Here is a 19,107-nt window from a genome sequence, read left to right as displayed (position 1 = left end):
ACTAATCTACATTACCATCAATGGTGCAGAAGCGATTCTCCTCCCTGCCCCACCCCCACATCCTTGCAGGCAGTGGAGAAATAAGATGAATGGCATGCACCCTAATTCCCTTTAAATTTGTTGGCTTGGGAAAAAATTGGCTTGGTAGTAGGAAAACCCAACAGCAAAGGCTCCTTCTGATTGAGACTCTAATTTATTCCTAAAGAGCTTTATGAAAATTCATCTGAATATCAACTATTTGGAGCAAGATGACCTTTGGCTCAGGCCTCAGCAATACTCCTTGAGACCTTGAGCAAGGCACTTAATACTTAAATCTCCAAGTTGTCTATCTAGCTATTAATTCCTCGGTCTTATCTATCTACAGGGTTGCTGGAAGGATGAATGGAATAATGGACTATGATGGCCGGTTTGCTGCCTGACACATCATATATATATATCAATCAGTGCTAGCCCCTTCCCCTTTCAGAAAGCTTCTTGAGAACCACAAGTCAACTGGTTTGAGCTTGGCTACTGCTTTTGTCCTAATTAGAACCATCTAGAACATGAGCTAGGGAGGCAGCTCCCCATGGAGGTACATGGGGAGGCAGTCAGACTGATTCTATAACAGGAATGGAGCGAGGGAACAGAGCCAAGTCTAGAAAAAGGGAGCTGGCAGAGCCCTTGCTGGTCCCTTGAAGCACAGAGGTATTTAAGGGTTGTGGTGACCCAAGCCATTGTGCTGAGGATGGGGATGGGGTGGTGTATGCACACATGGGTGCTGGGGTGTCAGCTCAGGGTAGACAATAAGCAATGGTGTTTGGTTGACTGTAGACTATGCTTCCTGTCAGAGAAGAGACACTGTCCTCAAACCACAGATCCATGGTGGCCTTTTGCTCTGCTTCTTCATCCATCTGGCCAGGGGTGGCTTCTCTACTCCCTAAGAAACTGTAAGCTTCCTGGCCTGACTCAACTCAGGCCAGTCCCAGAGGTCCTGAAATTGGCCCAGGATTCAAGGTGGAGTCTGGGAGGCTGACTGTCCTAGCCTGGCTATGAGAACAGCTGACCAGTCCCTGAATATTTAGTAACGTATATAAGCAGCTCTCACTGGTATAAGGAACTGCCACATATCAGTCTGACACACATTGTATGGGTGGGGCGGGGGGAGCCACTCCTATCCCAGAATCCACCTCGCTGCTGGCCTGTAGGTACCACAACGGTCCTCCTATCTTCCTTTCAGTTGCCATGGACAGCTGAATGACACCCTTTTTGTTCATCTGCATCCTTTTAAAGGAAAGCCTCTTCTACTTGTTCTGAGGTGAGGATTCAAAAAATTCAGTTTTACTTTTAATTTAATCGTTTCAATGTATTACAATGTCACGAGATACTCGGGAGTCCACACGATTTTTTTATTTGGTTTGTACTGCTAGGCTTGAACTCAGCTTAGCCTTTTCTCCTTTAGCTTTTATACTCAAGGCTGGCACTCTACTAGTTGAACCACAGCTCCTCTTCCAGCTTTTTGCTGCTTGATGGGAGGTTGAAATTTTGAAAAAGTCTCACGGACTTTTCTGCCTGAGCTGACTTTGAGCCCAAATCCTCAAATCTCAGCCTCCTGAATAGCTGAGATTACAGGCTTGAGTCTCTGACATCTGGTTTGAATATTAAAAAAATTATTTATATATATGTATATATATATATATATATATATATATATATATATTTAAAGAAGATTACTCCAGACACCATTTCAACTCAAGGAGAAAACACATTCTGCCTGGATAGTCAGCCTTCTGTTTTCTGTTGACCTGGTTTTGCTGATACAAGCAGGTGTCGGTTTGGGAGGCTCAAGCGTGTTGTAGAATTCTCAGGGACTGGCTCCCTTACCATGTACTGTCAACAGGCAACCACTGGCAGCTGGCACCCAGTAGACTTCAAACCCTTAGAGAAAATGGAAAAAAGTCCACAAGTTAAAGCCATGAGCTGCCTGAAATAAAAACAAACACTTGGAAAAGTTATCTTTCGAACTGCACAGCAAGAAGAGTGGGAGGTGGCAGCATCTGAAAGTGGGAAGAAACACAAAAGTGTTTGGCCAGAGGACCTTCTCAAACCTCTTGGGGAAACACAGGAGAGCATTCTCCAGGGTGGCAGCAGCCCTCCAGCCTGGGGTGCCTCTCACAGCTGTGGAGCAGGAATCACAGCAGGCATCTGCACTGGTGCTCGCTCACCCCCCTCCCCACATTCTGGATCCAGCCAGGAGCTTTGTAAGGATGGCAGCCGTCCCAGCTTAGGATCTGGGATACATAACTCACCAGATGCTTGCAGGGCTGGATGTGTTCTAGTAATCTTTTTTTGGGGGGGGGGCGGACGTGGGGCTTGAACTCTGGGCTTGGGCGCTGTCCCTGTGGTCTTCCTCAAGGCAAGTACTCTACTGTTTGAGCCACAGCACCACTTCCTACAGGGCTGGATGTGGACTCTAGGGAAGTCCTAGGACCTGGTACAGCCAAGAGCAGAGCAAAGGTCCACATCTGGATTCTTGCTGTTGTTAATACTCATATTCTGAGTTCTCTTCTGATATCGTCTCCTTAATAGACTGACTGTAGTCTTTTCGGATTAGTCAAGGTGAGATTTATAGTCATTTAACAAGGACCACATGTCCTGAGAAATTCATGGGGAGGCAAGTTTGTCACTGAGTGCTTACACAGGCTGAGATGGTGTAAGCCAGTCACTCTGGCCTGTTGATAAATCAAGAGACATAACGGAGACAGGCACCTATCTTTGCTACTCTGCCAGTTGAGATTTGAGAATTGAGGTTTGAAGCCAGCCTAGGCAAGAAAGTCTGCGAGACTCTCATCTCCAATTAACCAGCAAAAAGCCAGGAATAGCTGTGGCTCAAGTGGTAAAACACCAGCCTTGAGGAAAAAGAACTAAAGGAGAGCACCCAGGCCCAAGTTCAAGCTCCAGTACTGGCACACACACAGACACAGACACACAGACACACAGACACAGACACACAGATACACAGACACACAGACACACACACACACTGTAGAAAGACTTATGAGGCTTTTGTCAGCATTACTTAACACATTTTTAAGTAGCAATACTTCTTAAATTAAAATGTACTATACTTAGTAAATACAGAATCCCATAAACAATCATTTATTATCACTATCCTGTTACATATATACATATATATATACATATAGTTACATATATCCCATATATGTAACTATATGGGTATATTTTCACATGACTGCAGCAGGTTTGTTTTCCCATATCATCACAAACATTGAATGATGTGATGTAGTAGGCTGTGACATCACTAGGCTCATAAGGGCTTTCTGGCATCACTAGGTGATTCTCAGCTTTATTATAATCTTAGAAGACTACCCTCATACACCATGCAGGGGCAAAGTCTGAGCAATCAGAGGTGGTGGCTAGAGGCAGAGATGGGGTCTGAGGAAGGGAGACAACAGTAGTGCAGACAGAGGGGAGGACCATCAAGGCTTTGTGGCCAAGAGTCTGGCTAGGAGTTAAGACTCTGGAGATGTGGTGACTGGAAGTCTCTGTGCCTTGAATGACGCCCCTCCTCCACCACCATTCATGTTCACCTAGAACCTCAGAATGATGTGGTTTTACTTAGAAAGCGTCTTTGCAGAGGTAATAAAGGGTCAACCTACATGAGGTTGGACCCATCCAAGGAGTGACTTTGGAAGAGTAAAAAAAAAAAAAAGGCATCAAGAACTACAGGGAGGGCTGGGAAGGTGGCTCAGTGGTAGAGCGCTTGCCCTGCATGCATGAGGCCCTGGGTTCGATTCCTCAGCACCACATAAGCAGGAAGAAAAAAGCTGGAAGTGGCGCTGTGGCTCAAGTGGTAGAGTGCTAGCTTTGAGCTGAAGAGCTGAGGGACAGTGGCCAGGCCCAGAGTTCAGGCCCCACGACCGGACCGGCCTCCCCTCCCACCCCCCAATAAAAAGAACTACAGAGAAGGCAAATGAAGACAGAAAAGAGATTGGAGGGTCTATAGGCCAAGAAATGGGTGAGGAGGGCTTCCATCTTCTAGAAGCTGAGAAAGAAGGGAGGGGGCACAATGTTTTCCCCTCAAAGCCCCCAAAAGAAACCAACCCGCTGACATGTTGATTTGCAGACATCTACGCTTCATATCTGAAAGAGAGGTTTCTGTTGTTCTAAGCTATCCAATTTGGTAGGAAATAAAAGCAGTCTTCTCTCTCTTTGACTTTTCCAAGTCTTATTGAGTTCTTTCATTAAGATGATACCTTGTAGGGCTGGGAAGGTGGCTCAGTGGTAGAGTGCTTGCCTAGCATGCATGAGGCCCTATGTTGGATTCCTCAGCACCACATAAGAAGAAAAAAGCTGGAAGTGGCACTGTGGCTCAAGTGGTAGGGTGCTAGCCTTGAGCTTAAGAGCTGAGGGACAGTGCCCAGGCCCAGAGTTCATATTCCATGACCGACAAAAAAAAAAAAAAACTAAAAAACTAAAAAACAAAAAAAGATGATACCTTGTAAAACTGCTGCAACCCATTCAAATCATTTTTATCATGCTGTTCATGAAAACAAAGTCATTTTAATACATTAGTCTATGAATGTACTTAATATTATCTTTAAAATAGCAAGATAATCTTCCCTGCTTCACAAATGATGCATGCTGATTCATTAGGTTCAGATTAATCCATAAGAACCAAAATGATTTACTGATTAGACTTTAAGTAATCGATGAATTAGAAATATGTATTTTTAAGCTAGAGAGAAAAATAACCAATGTGTTATGAATAATAGAAGAAGCCAAACCCCAAGACTTTTAATTCTTGCATGTAAGGAATTTGCCTTTGAATGATATTAAGATTTCCTGGTTTATTTAAGAGAATTATGATGCTTAGTGTCTAAATGACAAGATCAGAGAGAAAACTTCCTGCTGTGATTTGTAATCACTTCTCAAATTACATGTAGTAGTTCCTGCTAAGCCATGGTTTCTCTCTCCAGGGTTTCAGTTACCCACATTCAACCATAGTCTGAAAAATATTAAATGGAAAATTCTAGAAATAACTCCTAAGTTTAAAAGTGCCTGCTGTTCTAAGTTGTAAGATGCAATCTCCAGCTGTCCGGCTCTGTCCTGCCCAGGACAAGAACCATCCCTTTGTCCTATGTATCCATGTTGTACAGGCTACCTGTAGCTACATTGGTAGCCTAGCCACTTCAGGTATCTGATGCAATTCTATGCTATGGAAGCCCTTTGTTCCAGTGACCCTTGTTTTACTTAATAATGGCCTCAAGTGCAAGAATAGCAATCAAGGCCATTAGAGTTAATATAGCAGCCATTTGGGCAAATGCTAGCAATTCAGATATACCAAAGTGCTTTCATTGAAAGGGAAAAAAAGTTCTTAGAGAAAAGCACCCTATGCTGAGATTGCTAAAATACATGTTTAGAATAGGTGTGCAGTGGTGGCTCACATCTATAATCCTAGCTGCTCAGAAAGCTGGGATTTGAGAATCACAGTCTAAAGCCAATGCAGGCAGAAAAATTGGTAAGATTCTTATATCCAATTACCAGCACCTCCCCCCCCCCCAAAAAAAAAAAAAAACCCTGGAAATGAAGGTGTAGCTCTTATGGACTGCCAGCTTTAAGCAGCAAAGCTCCGAATTCAAGCCCCTAGTAACAACGTAGAAAGAAAAAATAATAAAGAATGCAACTTCCATCCACATAACTATGAAGGAGAAAAAGAAATCTGTGCTAGTTTTGCTTTCATACCTAGACACATTGTGTGATACATGCTTAGTTAAAATGGAAAAAGCATTAACTTTATGTATACCTGTGCAGGAGAAAACAGTATACATTGGGTTCAGTATTATTTGTGGGTTCAGGAAGGCACTGGAGGTCTTAGAACATTTCCTTCTTGGATTAATGAGGGACTACAGTATTGCAGGGATAAATCATCTTCACTTTAACAAACAGCAGCTACATGGATAGAACAAGAGATCTGTTAAGTTACAAAATGTGTGTGTGTGAGTGTGTGGTATTAAAGCTTCAACTCAGGTCCTATCACATGCCTGAGCTACATCCCTAGCCCTGGGCATATAAAGACCTGACTGGATGAATTACAGTTAATTAGATCTGGTGGAGACATATTGAGGGGAATGTGGAGAATCATCATGGCTTGCTTGTGAACTTGAATCATCAGGGTCCCTTATGCTTCTTGTATCCAATGATCCCTAAGGAGACATTAATCTTAAGTCTCACCACGTAGGGGGAAATCTTTGAAATCCTTTAATGGGCAAGGCCTCCAGGAATGCTATAGCAGATCATCTGAGATGAGCTGTGAAGTGAGTCATAAGACCACTAAGCGTACTCTCACTGCCTGCATTGAGACTCTCAAATCTTTTGGTTTCAGAAGGAAAATGGCTGTGTGAGTATTTATTTTCTGATGTTTAGTAACGCAATGATCCACTACCACCTTTAATACCAAGAACTTAGGAATGTCTTAGCCAACTCCTGACCATTTCCTAGCCATTGGTTTATGATGTACCACCTGCTACCCAAGGGCAGGACTTGTGGTGGAGTTGACAGCCTCGAGCCCAAACCATGAAGTGACGGTCAAAGAGCCAAGAGGCATTAACTACGCTGTCATTCTAGCCTGTCTTCTCACCAAGCATACTTCAGAGGTCATGGAAGAGGAGAACAAACCCATTGAAGTTGTCAAAGGCTATTACTCAGGCTTTGCATGAGTTGTTCATGGAGCTCAAATGATAGAATGAACTCTTCCCTCTTTCCTGCCTGCACTGACAAGCTATGGGAGCACAATGCTAACGTGGTAGCTATTTCCTCCTTTCCCCAGAGCATGAAACATGTTGACCTTGTTAGCTACGCTTGGGCAGATGTGTTGCATAAAGGAATTTGCACTGCCTGAAACTCACCTTTAGGATCATGTGATGGGCTGGCCTCCTGGTGGCTCACACCTAAAATCCTAACTACTCAGGAGGCTGAGATCTGAGAATCCCAGTTCAAAGCCAGCCAGGCAGGAAGGTCTGTGGGACTGTTATCTCTAATTAACTACCCAAAAAGCCAGAAGTGAAACTGTGACTCAAGTAGTAGAATACTAACTAGCCTTGAGTATAAAGGTGCAAGGACAGCAACTAGGCCCTGAGGTCAAGCCCCAGGATACACACAGACACAGACACAGACATAGACACAGACACAAACACAGACACACACACACAAACACACACACACACACACACACACACACACACACACACACACACACACACAGAACTCTTTCTTATGAAGGGAGGTGTCCACATTACTATTTTCTGTAAGGCCTACCTACATTCACATTCTAATGGGCCCCTTCAGCTCAGGGAGCCATTTCCCCTTCCTCATGCAATGGGGCTTAGAGGTGCTACTCCTGGCCTCACCTAGAGGAGAGAGTGGAGGAAATATCAGGGGCCCAGTAGCAGTCAGGCTGTCTGAGAACTGCTAGTTAGCTACCATACAAGGAAGTGCAGCACCCTCACTGCTGCACCTAGTCTTGTACGGCAACACACATTTCGTCAGTGTCACTACCAGTAGCCTTGTCACCACGCCTTATCTGGCCACTGTAAACTTGAGGCAGGTAAGGAAGACTTCTCACTGAGAGGATTAACAAGGTAAAGTTGCTGTTGTAGGACTCTAGCTAGGAAGGTCTTCCAGAATTCTCTTTGGGCTGTGGGAAGTAGATGATGTTTACTGGGGAACAGCAGCCAGTTGGGTTGAATACAGGCTTTGGAACTTAAAAGACGTGGTTGGAATCCATGTTGTAATAACAACTGGATGACTAGAAAGGAAATTGCCTATTATTTGCTCTGTCTGTGTGTGTGTGTGTGTGTGTGTGTGTGTGTGTGTGTGTGTGTGTGTGTGTGTGTGTGTGTGTGTGTGTGTGTGTGTGTGTGTGTGTGTGTGTGTGTGTGTGTGTGTGTGTGTGTGTGTGTGTTATTTGCTTTTTTTCCTTTCCCAAGCCTTAAGGTATAATAGATAATAAAAATTGTATTTTCATTGTGCAGTGCGATGAGTGTGTGTATATACACTGTGAGATGATCATACCAAGCTAAGTTGTCCATCACCCATCATACTTCTTCTTGGTGAGCCACCATCCCAGCCATGTTTAATTATGAAATATATTATTAGCTAGAGTCATCCTGCTATAAAATAGATATCTGGAACTTATTCATTCTAACTGAAATTGTACTTTTTGGTCAATCTCTCTCTCCAAATCCCTTCTATCCTTCCCTGTCCAGTTCCTGACAGCCACTACTTCAATTCTATAAAGTTCAACATTTTTCATTTCCATATATAAGTGATATCATGTGCTATTTGTCTTCCTGTGTCTGGCTTATTTCACTTAGTATAATGTCCTCCAGGCTCATCCATGTCACAAAAGACTGAATTTCCTTTCTGTTTTAAGGCTGAGTATCATTCCACTGTGTATACATGCCACATTGAATTTATCTATTCATAAACACTTAAGACATGATCCTACATCTTGGCTGTTGCGAATAATGCAGAATCAACAAGAGTGTAGCTATCTCTTTGATATACTGGTTTAATTTCCAATTGTTGGCATACAATTGTTCTTAGTGGCCTCTTTTGATTCTCTGCATTTTGTGGAATTTGTATTTTTGTGTTGTCAGTTATAGGGTCTCCTCTTTCATTTACAATGTTATTTTAAAATATTTTCTCTTTTTTTAAAAGTCAGTATTGTTAAAAGTTTGTCTCTAAAGAGATAATTCTTAATTTCACTGATACTTGCAATTCATTTTTAATCTAATGTCGGAACATCTAAATATATAAAGCATATATAAACAGAACTGAAGAAATGGACAGTAACAGTAAAATGCCACTTGCAACAATGGATTGATCATCCAAACCAAAAACATCAATAATGGCAGATGTGAACCACAGGCCTAATGGTTCAAAGCAATCTGCTCAACAGATTCCATTGAGCAGTAGCAGGTACACATCATTTTCAAGCACATACAGAGCACTCTTCAGTATCATTTAGGCATTGGGCGACAACAAAGCAAGTCTTAGCACATTTATGAAGATGGAGATCATATCAAATATCTTTTCTAGCCACCTTGTAGAATATTGGAAATCTCATAAATCTATGGAAATGAACACACCTTTGAACAATCAATGAGTCAACAAAGCTCTCAAAAGGATAATCAAGCTGGAGCACCAGTGGCTCATGCCTATAATCCTAGCTACTCAAGAGGCTGCGATTTGAGGATCCCAGTTCAAAGCCAGCCTGGGCAGGAAAGTCTGTGAGACCCTTATCTCTAATAAAACACTCAGAAAACTGGAAGTGGCACTGGGGCTCAAGTGGTAGAGCGCTAGTCTTGAGCTGAAGAGCTGAGGGACAGTGCCTAGGCCCAGAGTTCAAGCCCCACAACTGACAAAAACAAAAAACAAAACAAAACAAAGATAATTAGGCACATGACCTATCTTTTACCTCATCTATCTCAAGACAAATAAAAATGGAAACAGCATATCCAAAGTTACAAGAAGTGGTAAAAGCAGTTTTAAGAGGAAGTTCACAGTGGTAAATGCCTATATCCAAAGAAAGTAGGAACTCAAACTATCTAATTCAATACCTTAAGGAACTACAGTAAGAATAAACAAAGCCCCACATCAGTGGAAGGAAGGAAATAATAATAGTCACAGCACAAATAAATTTTTAAAAATGAAGATTAGAAAAACAATGGAGCCAGTTGCTGGTGGCTCATGCCTGTAGTCCTTAGCTATTCAAGTGGTTGAGATCTGAGGATCAGGTTCGAAGCCAACTGAAGCAGGAAACTCTGTAAGATTTGATGTCTAACAAACTACCCAAAAGAGCCAGAAGTGGTGCTGTGGCTCAAGTAGTAGAGTGCTTACCTTGAATAAAAGAAGCTCAGGGACAACACCCAGGCCCAGAGTTCAAGCCCCAGGACCAGGAAAAAGAAAAGAAAAAGAAAAGAAAAGAAAAAAGAAAAAAAATGGAAAAAAATCAATGAGATGAGGAGTTAAGTTTCATTATAGTTCCTTCTTCTGAAATGGGTTGTTATTGGAGAAGCAAATGATAATTACATGTAAAACATAAAATTGCAAAAATGCTCCCCCAATGATGTGATCCAAACCTACTGATATACATACAGAGAGATGGCAACTACTTGTAAAATCCCCCCTAGTGCAGGGAAGAAATGAGAAGCCACATATAGCAGGAGAAAATGCTGGGCAGTTGGATTCTAGCAATGGGACCTTGCCCATATGCTCAGAGAAAGGCAATTCTATGGCAGCCCCAGGAAAAGTGATGTGCCTACACAGCAATCAGCCCTCAAGAGGCATGCTGAAGAGCCCCTTTGTGGATCATCTGATGTCAGAGCTCAGCAGCGAAGAGGCCTGTGTGAGCGGAAAGAGGGTAGAGAACATTCCCATAGCATCTGTGAACCACTGCTGGGCTCCCTGGTCCTTCTTTTCCTGGAGAAATGCATCCTGATTCCATAGGGCACAAGGGGTAGGAATCCTCCAGTGCCCGCTTAACTTGGCACTTCATAAAACTCTGGCAAGCCAGGCAAACGTGGCTCATGCCTATAATTATAGCCACTCAGCAGGCTGACATGAGGATTATGGTTCAAAGACAGCCCATGCAACAAAGTCTGTGAGACTATCTCCAATAAACTATCAAGTAGCCAGAAATGGAGTTCTGGCGCAAGTAGTAGAGCACTAGCCTTGAGAAAAAGAAGCTCAGGGACAGTGTGCAGGTCCTGAGTTCAAGCCCTATGACTGGGAAAAAAAATTAAAACAAAAAACCCTCTGAGCTGGGCGCTGATGGCTCAGACCTGTAATCCTAGCTTCTCAGGAGGCAGTTTGCTGCCAGCCTCGGCAGTAAAGTCTATGGGACTATTCTCTTCAATTAATCACAGAAAAAGCCACATGTGGTGTTATAGTTCAAGCGGTAGAGTGTTAATATTCAGCAAAAGGAGCTTAGGGACAGCACCCAGGTCCAGAGTTCAAGGCCTAGAACCTGCCAGAACACACAAAAAAACCCTCTGGCAACCTGCTCTTGAGTGGATTTTACTTGGACATCCTATCAATCAAGAGTGTACGCCCCTCCTGCTCCATTTTAACCCCCTATTCCTGTCATACTTGCATCCTTGTGCCAAGTGCACTGTAGTTCACTGCAAGCCCAAGTTTGCTGTGCATTTAATAACAGAATCAAATAATCTGTTACCCCCTTCAATGAGAACACCAGTGCATTTTTCTAAATGCATTCAAAGTATTGATAATAAAAAAGGCATTGTTTTTCAAAACATAAGAGCAGTTTTACAAAAATATAGATGCACATGGCACCACATTCTTGTAAGTGTGAATCATTGTAAGTGGAGAGCGTGGTTTTAAAATACTCAGAGATGCTATAATTTACATGAGTGCTTACTGGTCCACACATTATGGCAAACACATTGACACATTATGCAATTTGTGGACACATTTGTGTAAAAAATATTCCTATGGTGGGGAAATATACTGAGTCAAATACACCTCACTCCTTCCCATCACTCTTCAAGCCATCATCTTTTACTGGGGCTTGAATTCAGGGTCTCATGTTCTTGTTTTGCTTTTTCTGCTCAAGGCTGGTGCTCTACCACTTGAGCCACACCACCAGTTCTGGCTTTTATTTTGTCAGTTGTGGGGCTTGAACTCTGGGCTTGGGCTCTGTCCCTGTGCTCTTCAGTGCAAGGGGAGCGCTCTACCACATAAGCCACAGCGCCACTTCTGGTTTTCTAGTAGTTTATTGGAGATAAGAGTCTCATGGACTTTCCTGAACGGGCTGGCTTTGAACCTCGATCCTCAGATCTCAGTCTCCTGAGTAGCTAGGATTACAGGCGTGAGTCACCAGCGCCCGGCTCAGTTTCAGCTTCTTAATGGACTAGTTAAGTGGAGATAAGAGTCTTGAATGTTTGTCTGCCTGGGCCGGTTCTGAACCACAATTCTCCTGACTAGGCAGGATTGTAAGTCTGAGCCACTGGCGCCCCGCTCTAAACCATTCTCTTGACTTGACTTTTGACTTCCATTGTAGACTGTCACATCGAAGCATCTAGTGGATCTTTCTTTCATGTACTTACAGTATTACTTAAGGTGGCTTCCCAACATAGATAATAAAAAAAATTCTATAGTCTGCTATGTATTTCCCAGATTTATGTTTAGCTCTTTATGCCATCTGGAATTTATTTTTGCATAGGACTGAAGTCAGGATCTAACTTTACACTCCCTCCCCTGAAGTTTTAGATATTTCAACATAATTATTCAATAAACTGTCATTTAGCCTCCAGTTTTGAAATACTACCTTTCATATGCAAAGTTTCCTGACACCTAAATGCTTATTTGGGTTTCCTACCCTGGCCCTCTGGTCTATTTGGCACTTCCAGTGTCACACTGTTTTAATTATTAGAACTTTAAAGCATACTTTGCTGTGGGTGAGAACATACCCTTCTTCATTCTTACTGTTTAAATTATTTTTTGTGATTTTTTTTCTTTATCTTTTTTTTTTCATTTTTACCTCAATCTTTTTTTTTTTTTTGGGGGGGGGGGATGGTCCAGTCGTGGGGCCTGAACTCTGGGCCTGCGCTCTGTCCCTCAGCTCTTCAGCTCAAGGCTAGCGCTCTACCACTTGAGCCACAGCACCACTTTCGGCTTTTTTTCTTTTTGCTTATGTGGTGCTGAGGAATTGAACCCAGGGCCTCATGCATGCAAGGCAAGCGCTCTACCACTGAGCCACCTTCCCAGCCCACCTCATTCTTATTTTTTTTTAATTTCTTACTAACTTTTCTTCCTTCCAGATGAAGTTTAACACATTTAAATTCCAAAAGCATTGTGTTCAAATTTTGATGGAAACTAATTTTATTTAAAGGTAGACAAAGAAGATAGCAGAATCAAGTATCCTTAAAAGAAGGTCTACAGGGGCTGGGAATGTGGCTTAGTGGTAGAGTGCTTGCCTAGCATGCATGAAGCCCTGGGTTCGATTCCTCAGTTCCATATAATCAGGAAAAGGTCAAAAGTGGCTCAAGTGGTAGAGTGCTAGCAAACAAACAAACAAACAAAAAAAAACAGCTCAGAGACAGTGCCCAGGTCCTAATTTCAAGTCCCAGAACTGGTAAAAACAAAAGCAAAAGAAGGTCTACAGAATTTTTTTACTAGTTAAAAAAACAAAAAGTTATCTAACCTGAAAAACTGTTTTTTGTTTTTGTTTTCTAGTGTTTTTTGGGGGGAGGGGGTGGGGGTTACAGGTACTGCAGTTTGAACCCAAGGCCTTGAGTTCTTGTTTGTTTTTTTTAGCTCACAGCTTGCATTCTACCACTTGAGCCACGCATCCACTTTTGACTTTTTGCTGGTTAAAGATAAGCATCTCATAGTCTTCCCAGGCTGGCTTCAAGCTGAAGTTCCTCAGGTCTCAATTTCCTGAGTAGCTAGCACTATAGGTATGGGCCACTAGCACCTGGCTCGAACAACTATTCTTTAGTTACAAATGTAGTAAGTTAAGCTTGCTCCCACTGAAAGCTAACAAGTGGTTCACTGAGCCAGTTCTTGTGGTCAGCTTGGAATCTTTAGAGGGAATTTCTATGCTGTAATCAGCATCCCACAAGTGTTCAAATGAGGTTATGAAATCCAAGAAGGGTTTCGTTAAATGTTATTTTTACCAGATCATAAATCAAAAGTATACAGAGTTTACAAATTCAGACATTCCCATCACGTAATTATTTCAAATCACCCTCTTTTATGTTCCTTCTCTAACCTGAATTTTAGAGAGCAGTGTTGTCATAACTATATCTCTTGGCATGGATATCTCAAAATTACAACCCAAAACACTGACTGGAATAAGCCCAATTTTAAACTAAAAACAGTACTTGAAAAGAGGCTTCAAATTCTGCATCCCTGTTTGTGGAATAATTGCAATTTAAGAAGCCTCATTATGCTAGAACAATGACTGAATTCCCTTAAGGATCTGACCAGTATCTTTAAAACTATCTTTAAAAAGGAATAAGCAAAAGCCAAGGATTTGCACTTTTTTCAGGTGTAATAAGAGATGGAAATAAGATCTGTACTCAGATAAAAATCTAGTGCTGATACTTTTGGACAAAGCAAAAGCAAACATACATACTCTGGTACTTTGTGTATTTTTTTTCTCAATGCTTCAGGAAACAGTATGAAAACGGACAACCTGACTTCTGGTGAAAGCTCAACTTTCTTGTCCATTAGACCACCATGTGTCAAGAAGGAGCACAAACCTCTTCTGCATGCGGCATCCCGGGAATTCTGATGCTCAAGGCATGGATAAACCAAACCAACTGTGGTGCATCTACACAAAAAAGTACTGCTTAGCAGAGGGAATAAATGGACTACTGAAACGGGCAGATCAGTGTTAATGGTTACGTCCCAAATGGCCTTATGCTAGGTGAAAGAAGGTTTTAATGGCTCCATATGATATGGCTGACTCTATTGTGGTCTGAATGTCAGTATCTCACCAAAATCCATGCGTTTAAACTATTTCCAATGTGATATTCTTCAGAGCTGGGGCCCCAACTAAGCCTAGATAGAGCTCGCTGTGGTCTCATGCTGGCTCCATGTGTTGACAGATTTCCCTCCCACTCAAATGCTCTGAACACCATGATTCCCATGGAGGGGGGAGGAGAGAGGGGGAAGGAGAGGGGAAGGGACAGAGACAGAGACACACAGAGAAGAGGCAGAGAGGAAAGGGGAGGAAGGAGAAGGAGAGGGAGAGGGAGAGAGGGGAGAGGGAAACAGAGAGGATAGGGGGAGGAAAAGAGAGGGAAAGAGGGATGAGAGAATGGAAAAAGAGAGGGGGAAGAGAGAGTAAGGGGAAGAGAGGGGCAGAGAAAGAGATGGGAGAGAGAGAGGGGAGGGAGGGAGGGGAGAGAAGATGAGGGAAGGAGGGAGAGAGACCAACTCACAAGAACCATTGAAAATTCAACAAGAAAAAAAATTGGGGAAAGACTTGGAAAAAATTATATTAAATGAAGAAGGCCAGGCCCAAAGAATCATAGGTCCCATGGTTTCCCTTATTTGCAATAACTAGTATATGCCTAGGACAAGCAGAAAAGGTCAAAAACTATGTACATACAACCATACAAGATGATTCTAAGCTGTTGTTTTTAATGTACTTACAATGTACTATGTGATTTTTTTTGTTTCTTTGCATGTTCTTCCCCCATGGTACAACTCCTGTTTTCACTGTATTTGATTCCGGTGCCCTGCATCTTGTATATACATTTTTCTAATTTGGGGAGGGGAAGTGAAATAATAAAAAGCTGAAATAAGGATACAGGATGACTCACTGTGACAAGATGTGCAAGACACTCTGTTGAAAGTGAACTTTACAACTTCAGGGTGGGGAAGGAGTTGAGGAGGGGGAGAGGGAATGAATGGTGGAGAAACAAAGGAGGAGGTAACAATGCTCAATAGGAAATGCACTCATTACCTTACTCATGTAACTGTAACCCCTCTGTACAGGATCTTTACAATAAAAAATATATACAAAAAACTGGGGCTCTTCTGAAGGTTATGGATGAGGTCATGAGGATGGAGCCCTTGAGCGGCCTGATGGGGATAGTTGGTCCCTTCCACATGTGAGGATAGCCGGGAGGCAGTAGGCATGAGGAAGGGGTCCTCACCAGTTGTAGAACTTGCTGGCACCTTGATCTTGAACTTCCTAGACATGAAGACAAACGGCCCACAGGAAACTTGTCACACTGAACTTGGTGGTAGACGAGCAATGCAAGTCCTGAGAAAGAGTGGGCATTGGGGAAAGGAACAAGAGAGGTAGGGCAAGAAAGAGAAAACTGGGAAACATGATGGAAAGATGGTGGCCAAAGAGAAGATCCATTTCTCCTTGCCTTCGTGCCAGGGAAAATGATATCTCTTCTGGCTATCAAGCATCAGGTAAACCTGTGGGGTTGGGAGAAGCCCTGTTATGTGGGAAGAGGGCCGTCTATACTCTCCCCTCGATCACAGACATCTGTCTACAGGCATATGATTTACATTTGGCTCATTGGAGGACCTTTTCTAGCATTCTGGATCATAAGGGAGTGACCTTAGAAGACATCATGGAGGGGGGGTACAGCAGGCTTTGTGTATGTGCCATGACCTTGAAGGTGTCCTTGGGCACCTCTCTTGTTTGGCTCTTACTCTCATAAGCTCAGACCTTAGCACTTCCACAGACTTCTGTGAGTTTCCATAAAATTCCACCACTAAATTTCTCTTTCTTTTATCTTTTTGTTTTCCTTTTAGCCCCCCCTATTTTTTTCTTAAATAAGCCAGGATTGTTTTTCTATTGTTTACAATTCCCAAACCTTAATTGTTAGGATTATATGATTTATACCTTGTTTCTGCAAATCTGTACCCTTTCCTTAAGCAACTGTAAGGAGGTGTAGCAGTCTAATGCTTAATTAACATCAAGGTTAATTGCCACTGACCAGATGCCCTCCTTGTCACGCAGTATTACTGCCCCCGGGAAGAAGAACAAAGTACTACCCATTTCAGGGCTATCGCTCTGTTGGAATATTTGTAGAAACACTTTACAGATATTAAAAATGTGTCTGGTTCTTAATCTAGTCTGGAACACAAGGTCAAAACTTGCCATTCTCAAAAAGACAAATCTTGAAACATTTCTGCCACCCTAGAACAGCAGTAAAGTCACTTCCTTCCAGCAGACAGACAGAGTATCCTCTGACTCGTACCAACACGCTCACCCAAAGGATTCCTGGCTCCAGTACAGTAGAAAAGCAGCCCCAAAAGAAAGCAGAGGGTGTGAAGTGACTCACTAATGGGGCCAGCACAATTACCATACTCTGGAAGTACAGGAGTGATTCATTTCTGTGGGAATCTGGGTTCCTTCTCCCTGCCCCCAGCAGCTCTCCCTGCAGTTATAACAAAGTCACCATTCTATTTGCAGCTGCTCAGCAGATGTATAAAGTCTTTGGGAGATATTTTGCTGTCGAGACCACCTTTAAGTAATATGAGGGTAAGCGGTGACATTGTCCCCAAAGAAATGTACTCATTACTTGACTTATGCAAGTGTAATCCCTCTGTACATCACCTTTATAGAAACATTTTTTATAGTTAAAAACATAGTGTTTAATAAAAATAGACATCCTTAAATTAAAAAAAAAAAAGACTTGGTAGCTTCTTTTCCCCAAACTCTTCCTATCAATTTATTTTGGCTGTTTGATGTCTTGGGGAGGGGGGGAAGATGAAGGGGCTGGGGAAGCCTTCCCACGTAGCCTGGAAGGGAAAATAGGATGATCATGATCCAAACCTGGTCAGCAAAAAATAAGAACTTATTTAAAAACATACCTGGCTGGGGGTGGAGGCATGGCTCAGTTGGTAGAGTGTTACACAATGAGCAAAAGTGTCAGGTACTGAGTTTGAATCCTAGTCTCAAATCTCAAAAAAAAAACTGCACCTGATGCCTGCCCACTGGCCCAAGGGCTCAGCAAGAGGACCTCTGAAGCTGCAGCAACTTCCCAGGGAAAGTCTGGCAGGGTAGTCACCTGACAAGACTCGTGCCTACTCCTAACCCCACCATCCTCCACCTGGGCAGCCTTTCCCAGGCCTGAGCCCCACCCAACTCATTTCCCAACCTGCCAGTGGTTTTGGGCTCTAGATGAGTCACCTCTGCACTATGAAGCCGGTGGATCTGCCTGGGGGACCTTTTCCTTTTTCTCTTCCTGAATATAAAGCAAATCTCTAACTAAGAAATGTTCAAATCATGAGAAGTGAGTTTCCAAAACATCATCCTTTATTTGGATTGCTGTGGTTAGCAGCCTGACTACTCTGGAATTGTTAAGAAAAGCAAAATTTCATACCCTACGCCAGATCTCCGGTCTGCATTTGAGCAAGGCTCTCAGTTGGTTCATAGCAAGATTACCCCCACAACGGCCTCGGTTATTATTATTTTTTCAACCCAGAAAATAAGAATTGAATATGGTAGCCTTTAAGATAGAGAGTCTCTTTCTGGCTCAATGTTTATTCTGTGCACTTGTCTTGGTATCTGCTAAAGTGTCAGCACAATATTATTGAATATATAAAATGCACAGAATTACAAAGAAAACCAATTTAGTGGTAATATAGTATTCTGGATATTAAAAAAGAAAGTATAATACTGTAACCTCAATGTGCTTCTTTGGACCTAGCAATCAATTTGCTGACACTGTTAAAACAGCAATGAGTATGGATGATACTGGAACATGATCCCTATAAACAGTATGTATGGTTTCCGTGGGGGATTTGGAACTGGGCAGGCAGATAGTGAGAGTCGGTAACACCAAAGACCTTGGGGAAACTGAGGCGGCGTGTGAAGCCTGCACCCCTCTGCAAAAGTCCAGATAATGGCTGTGAGAAAGCAAAGACCTTGACAACTCTGAAGCCGATCAACGCTACCTATTTCTGGGCCCCACTTCTCACTCTTTTACATGGAGAGCTCTGTACTCTCCTCCTCCTTCCTCTTCCTCGCCTGGGAAGCAGGTGGATAGGAATTCATGTGGCATAAGGTGGACCTTCCAGTAGGGGGTCGGGATTGAGAGTTTATACCAACCTGCCCATAGCCAAGAGGCTTTTCCTCAGTTTCCCCTAGTATCTTACTCTTACTTTCAAATAAGTTGCCTCTATTCCCACTTTTCCTGCTTTGTAACTATCTGATGGGCCTGCTGTCAACTTCTCACCCTATCTTCTTGTGTTCTTTCATTGAATTTCTGTCAGATGGAGACAAGGAATCCCACTGTAATACTTAGTCCCCTGGAGACCGAGACAGGGTGACTGCGAACACATCCAAGGAAATAGGAGGAAATCATACATTTGAGTAACAGTTTAGTGACAATAACCACTAAGCTTTTTGCTGTTTAGCTACAAAAGATTTAGGGGAGAAGAAAGAGTAACAGGAGGGGGACCCTCGCAAGAGAGGGGTTGGGCTCATGAGGATAAAAGGAGATAGATAAGGCTGAAATAGACTGTTGCCAAATAGGAAAACAGAACAATGAAAGTATATTATCCTGAGGGGAGAAAGGAGAGTGATGAAAAGATCGGTGGGAA

The 19,107-nt window shown here is 42.7% G+C and overlaps 1 protein-coding gene across 8 annotated transcripts in view; it reads right to left on the bottom strand.

Moving 5' to 3' along the window:
- Nucleotides 1-19,107, bottom strand: part of Pdzd2 (PDZ domain containing 2) — a 362,844-nt gene that overhangs the window by 121,265 nt on the left and 222,472 nt on the right. Inside the window, exon 1 of one of the 8 annotated variants that reach the window (XM_070040976.1) lies at nt 1,861-1,885. The exons of the other annotated variants lie outside the window; for them this stretch is intronic. The gene's annotated coding sequence lies outside the window, so the exon portion shown is untranslated. Of the gene's footprint in view, nt 1-1,860; nt 1,886-19,107 lie in introns of those variants that run through there. 8 annotated transcript variants of the gene reach the window in all.

Source organism: Dipodomys merriami, unplaced genomic scaffold, assembly GCF_024711535.1.
Source record: "Dipodomys merriami isolate MVZ:Mamm:240054 unplaced genomic scaffold, mDipMer1.0.p SCAF_30, whole genome shotgun sequence".
NCBI classification, from domain to species: domain Eukaryota; kingdom Metazoa; phylum Chordata; class Mammalia; order Rodentia; family Heteromyidae; genus Dipodomys; species Dipodomys merriami.
Note: the sequence above shows the minus strand (reverse complement) of the source record. Positions and strands in the feature narration are given on the sequence as shown.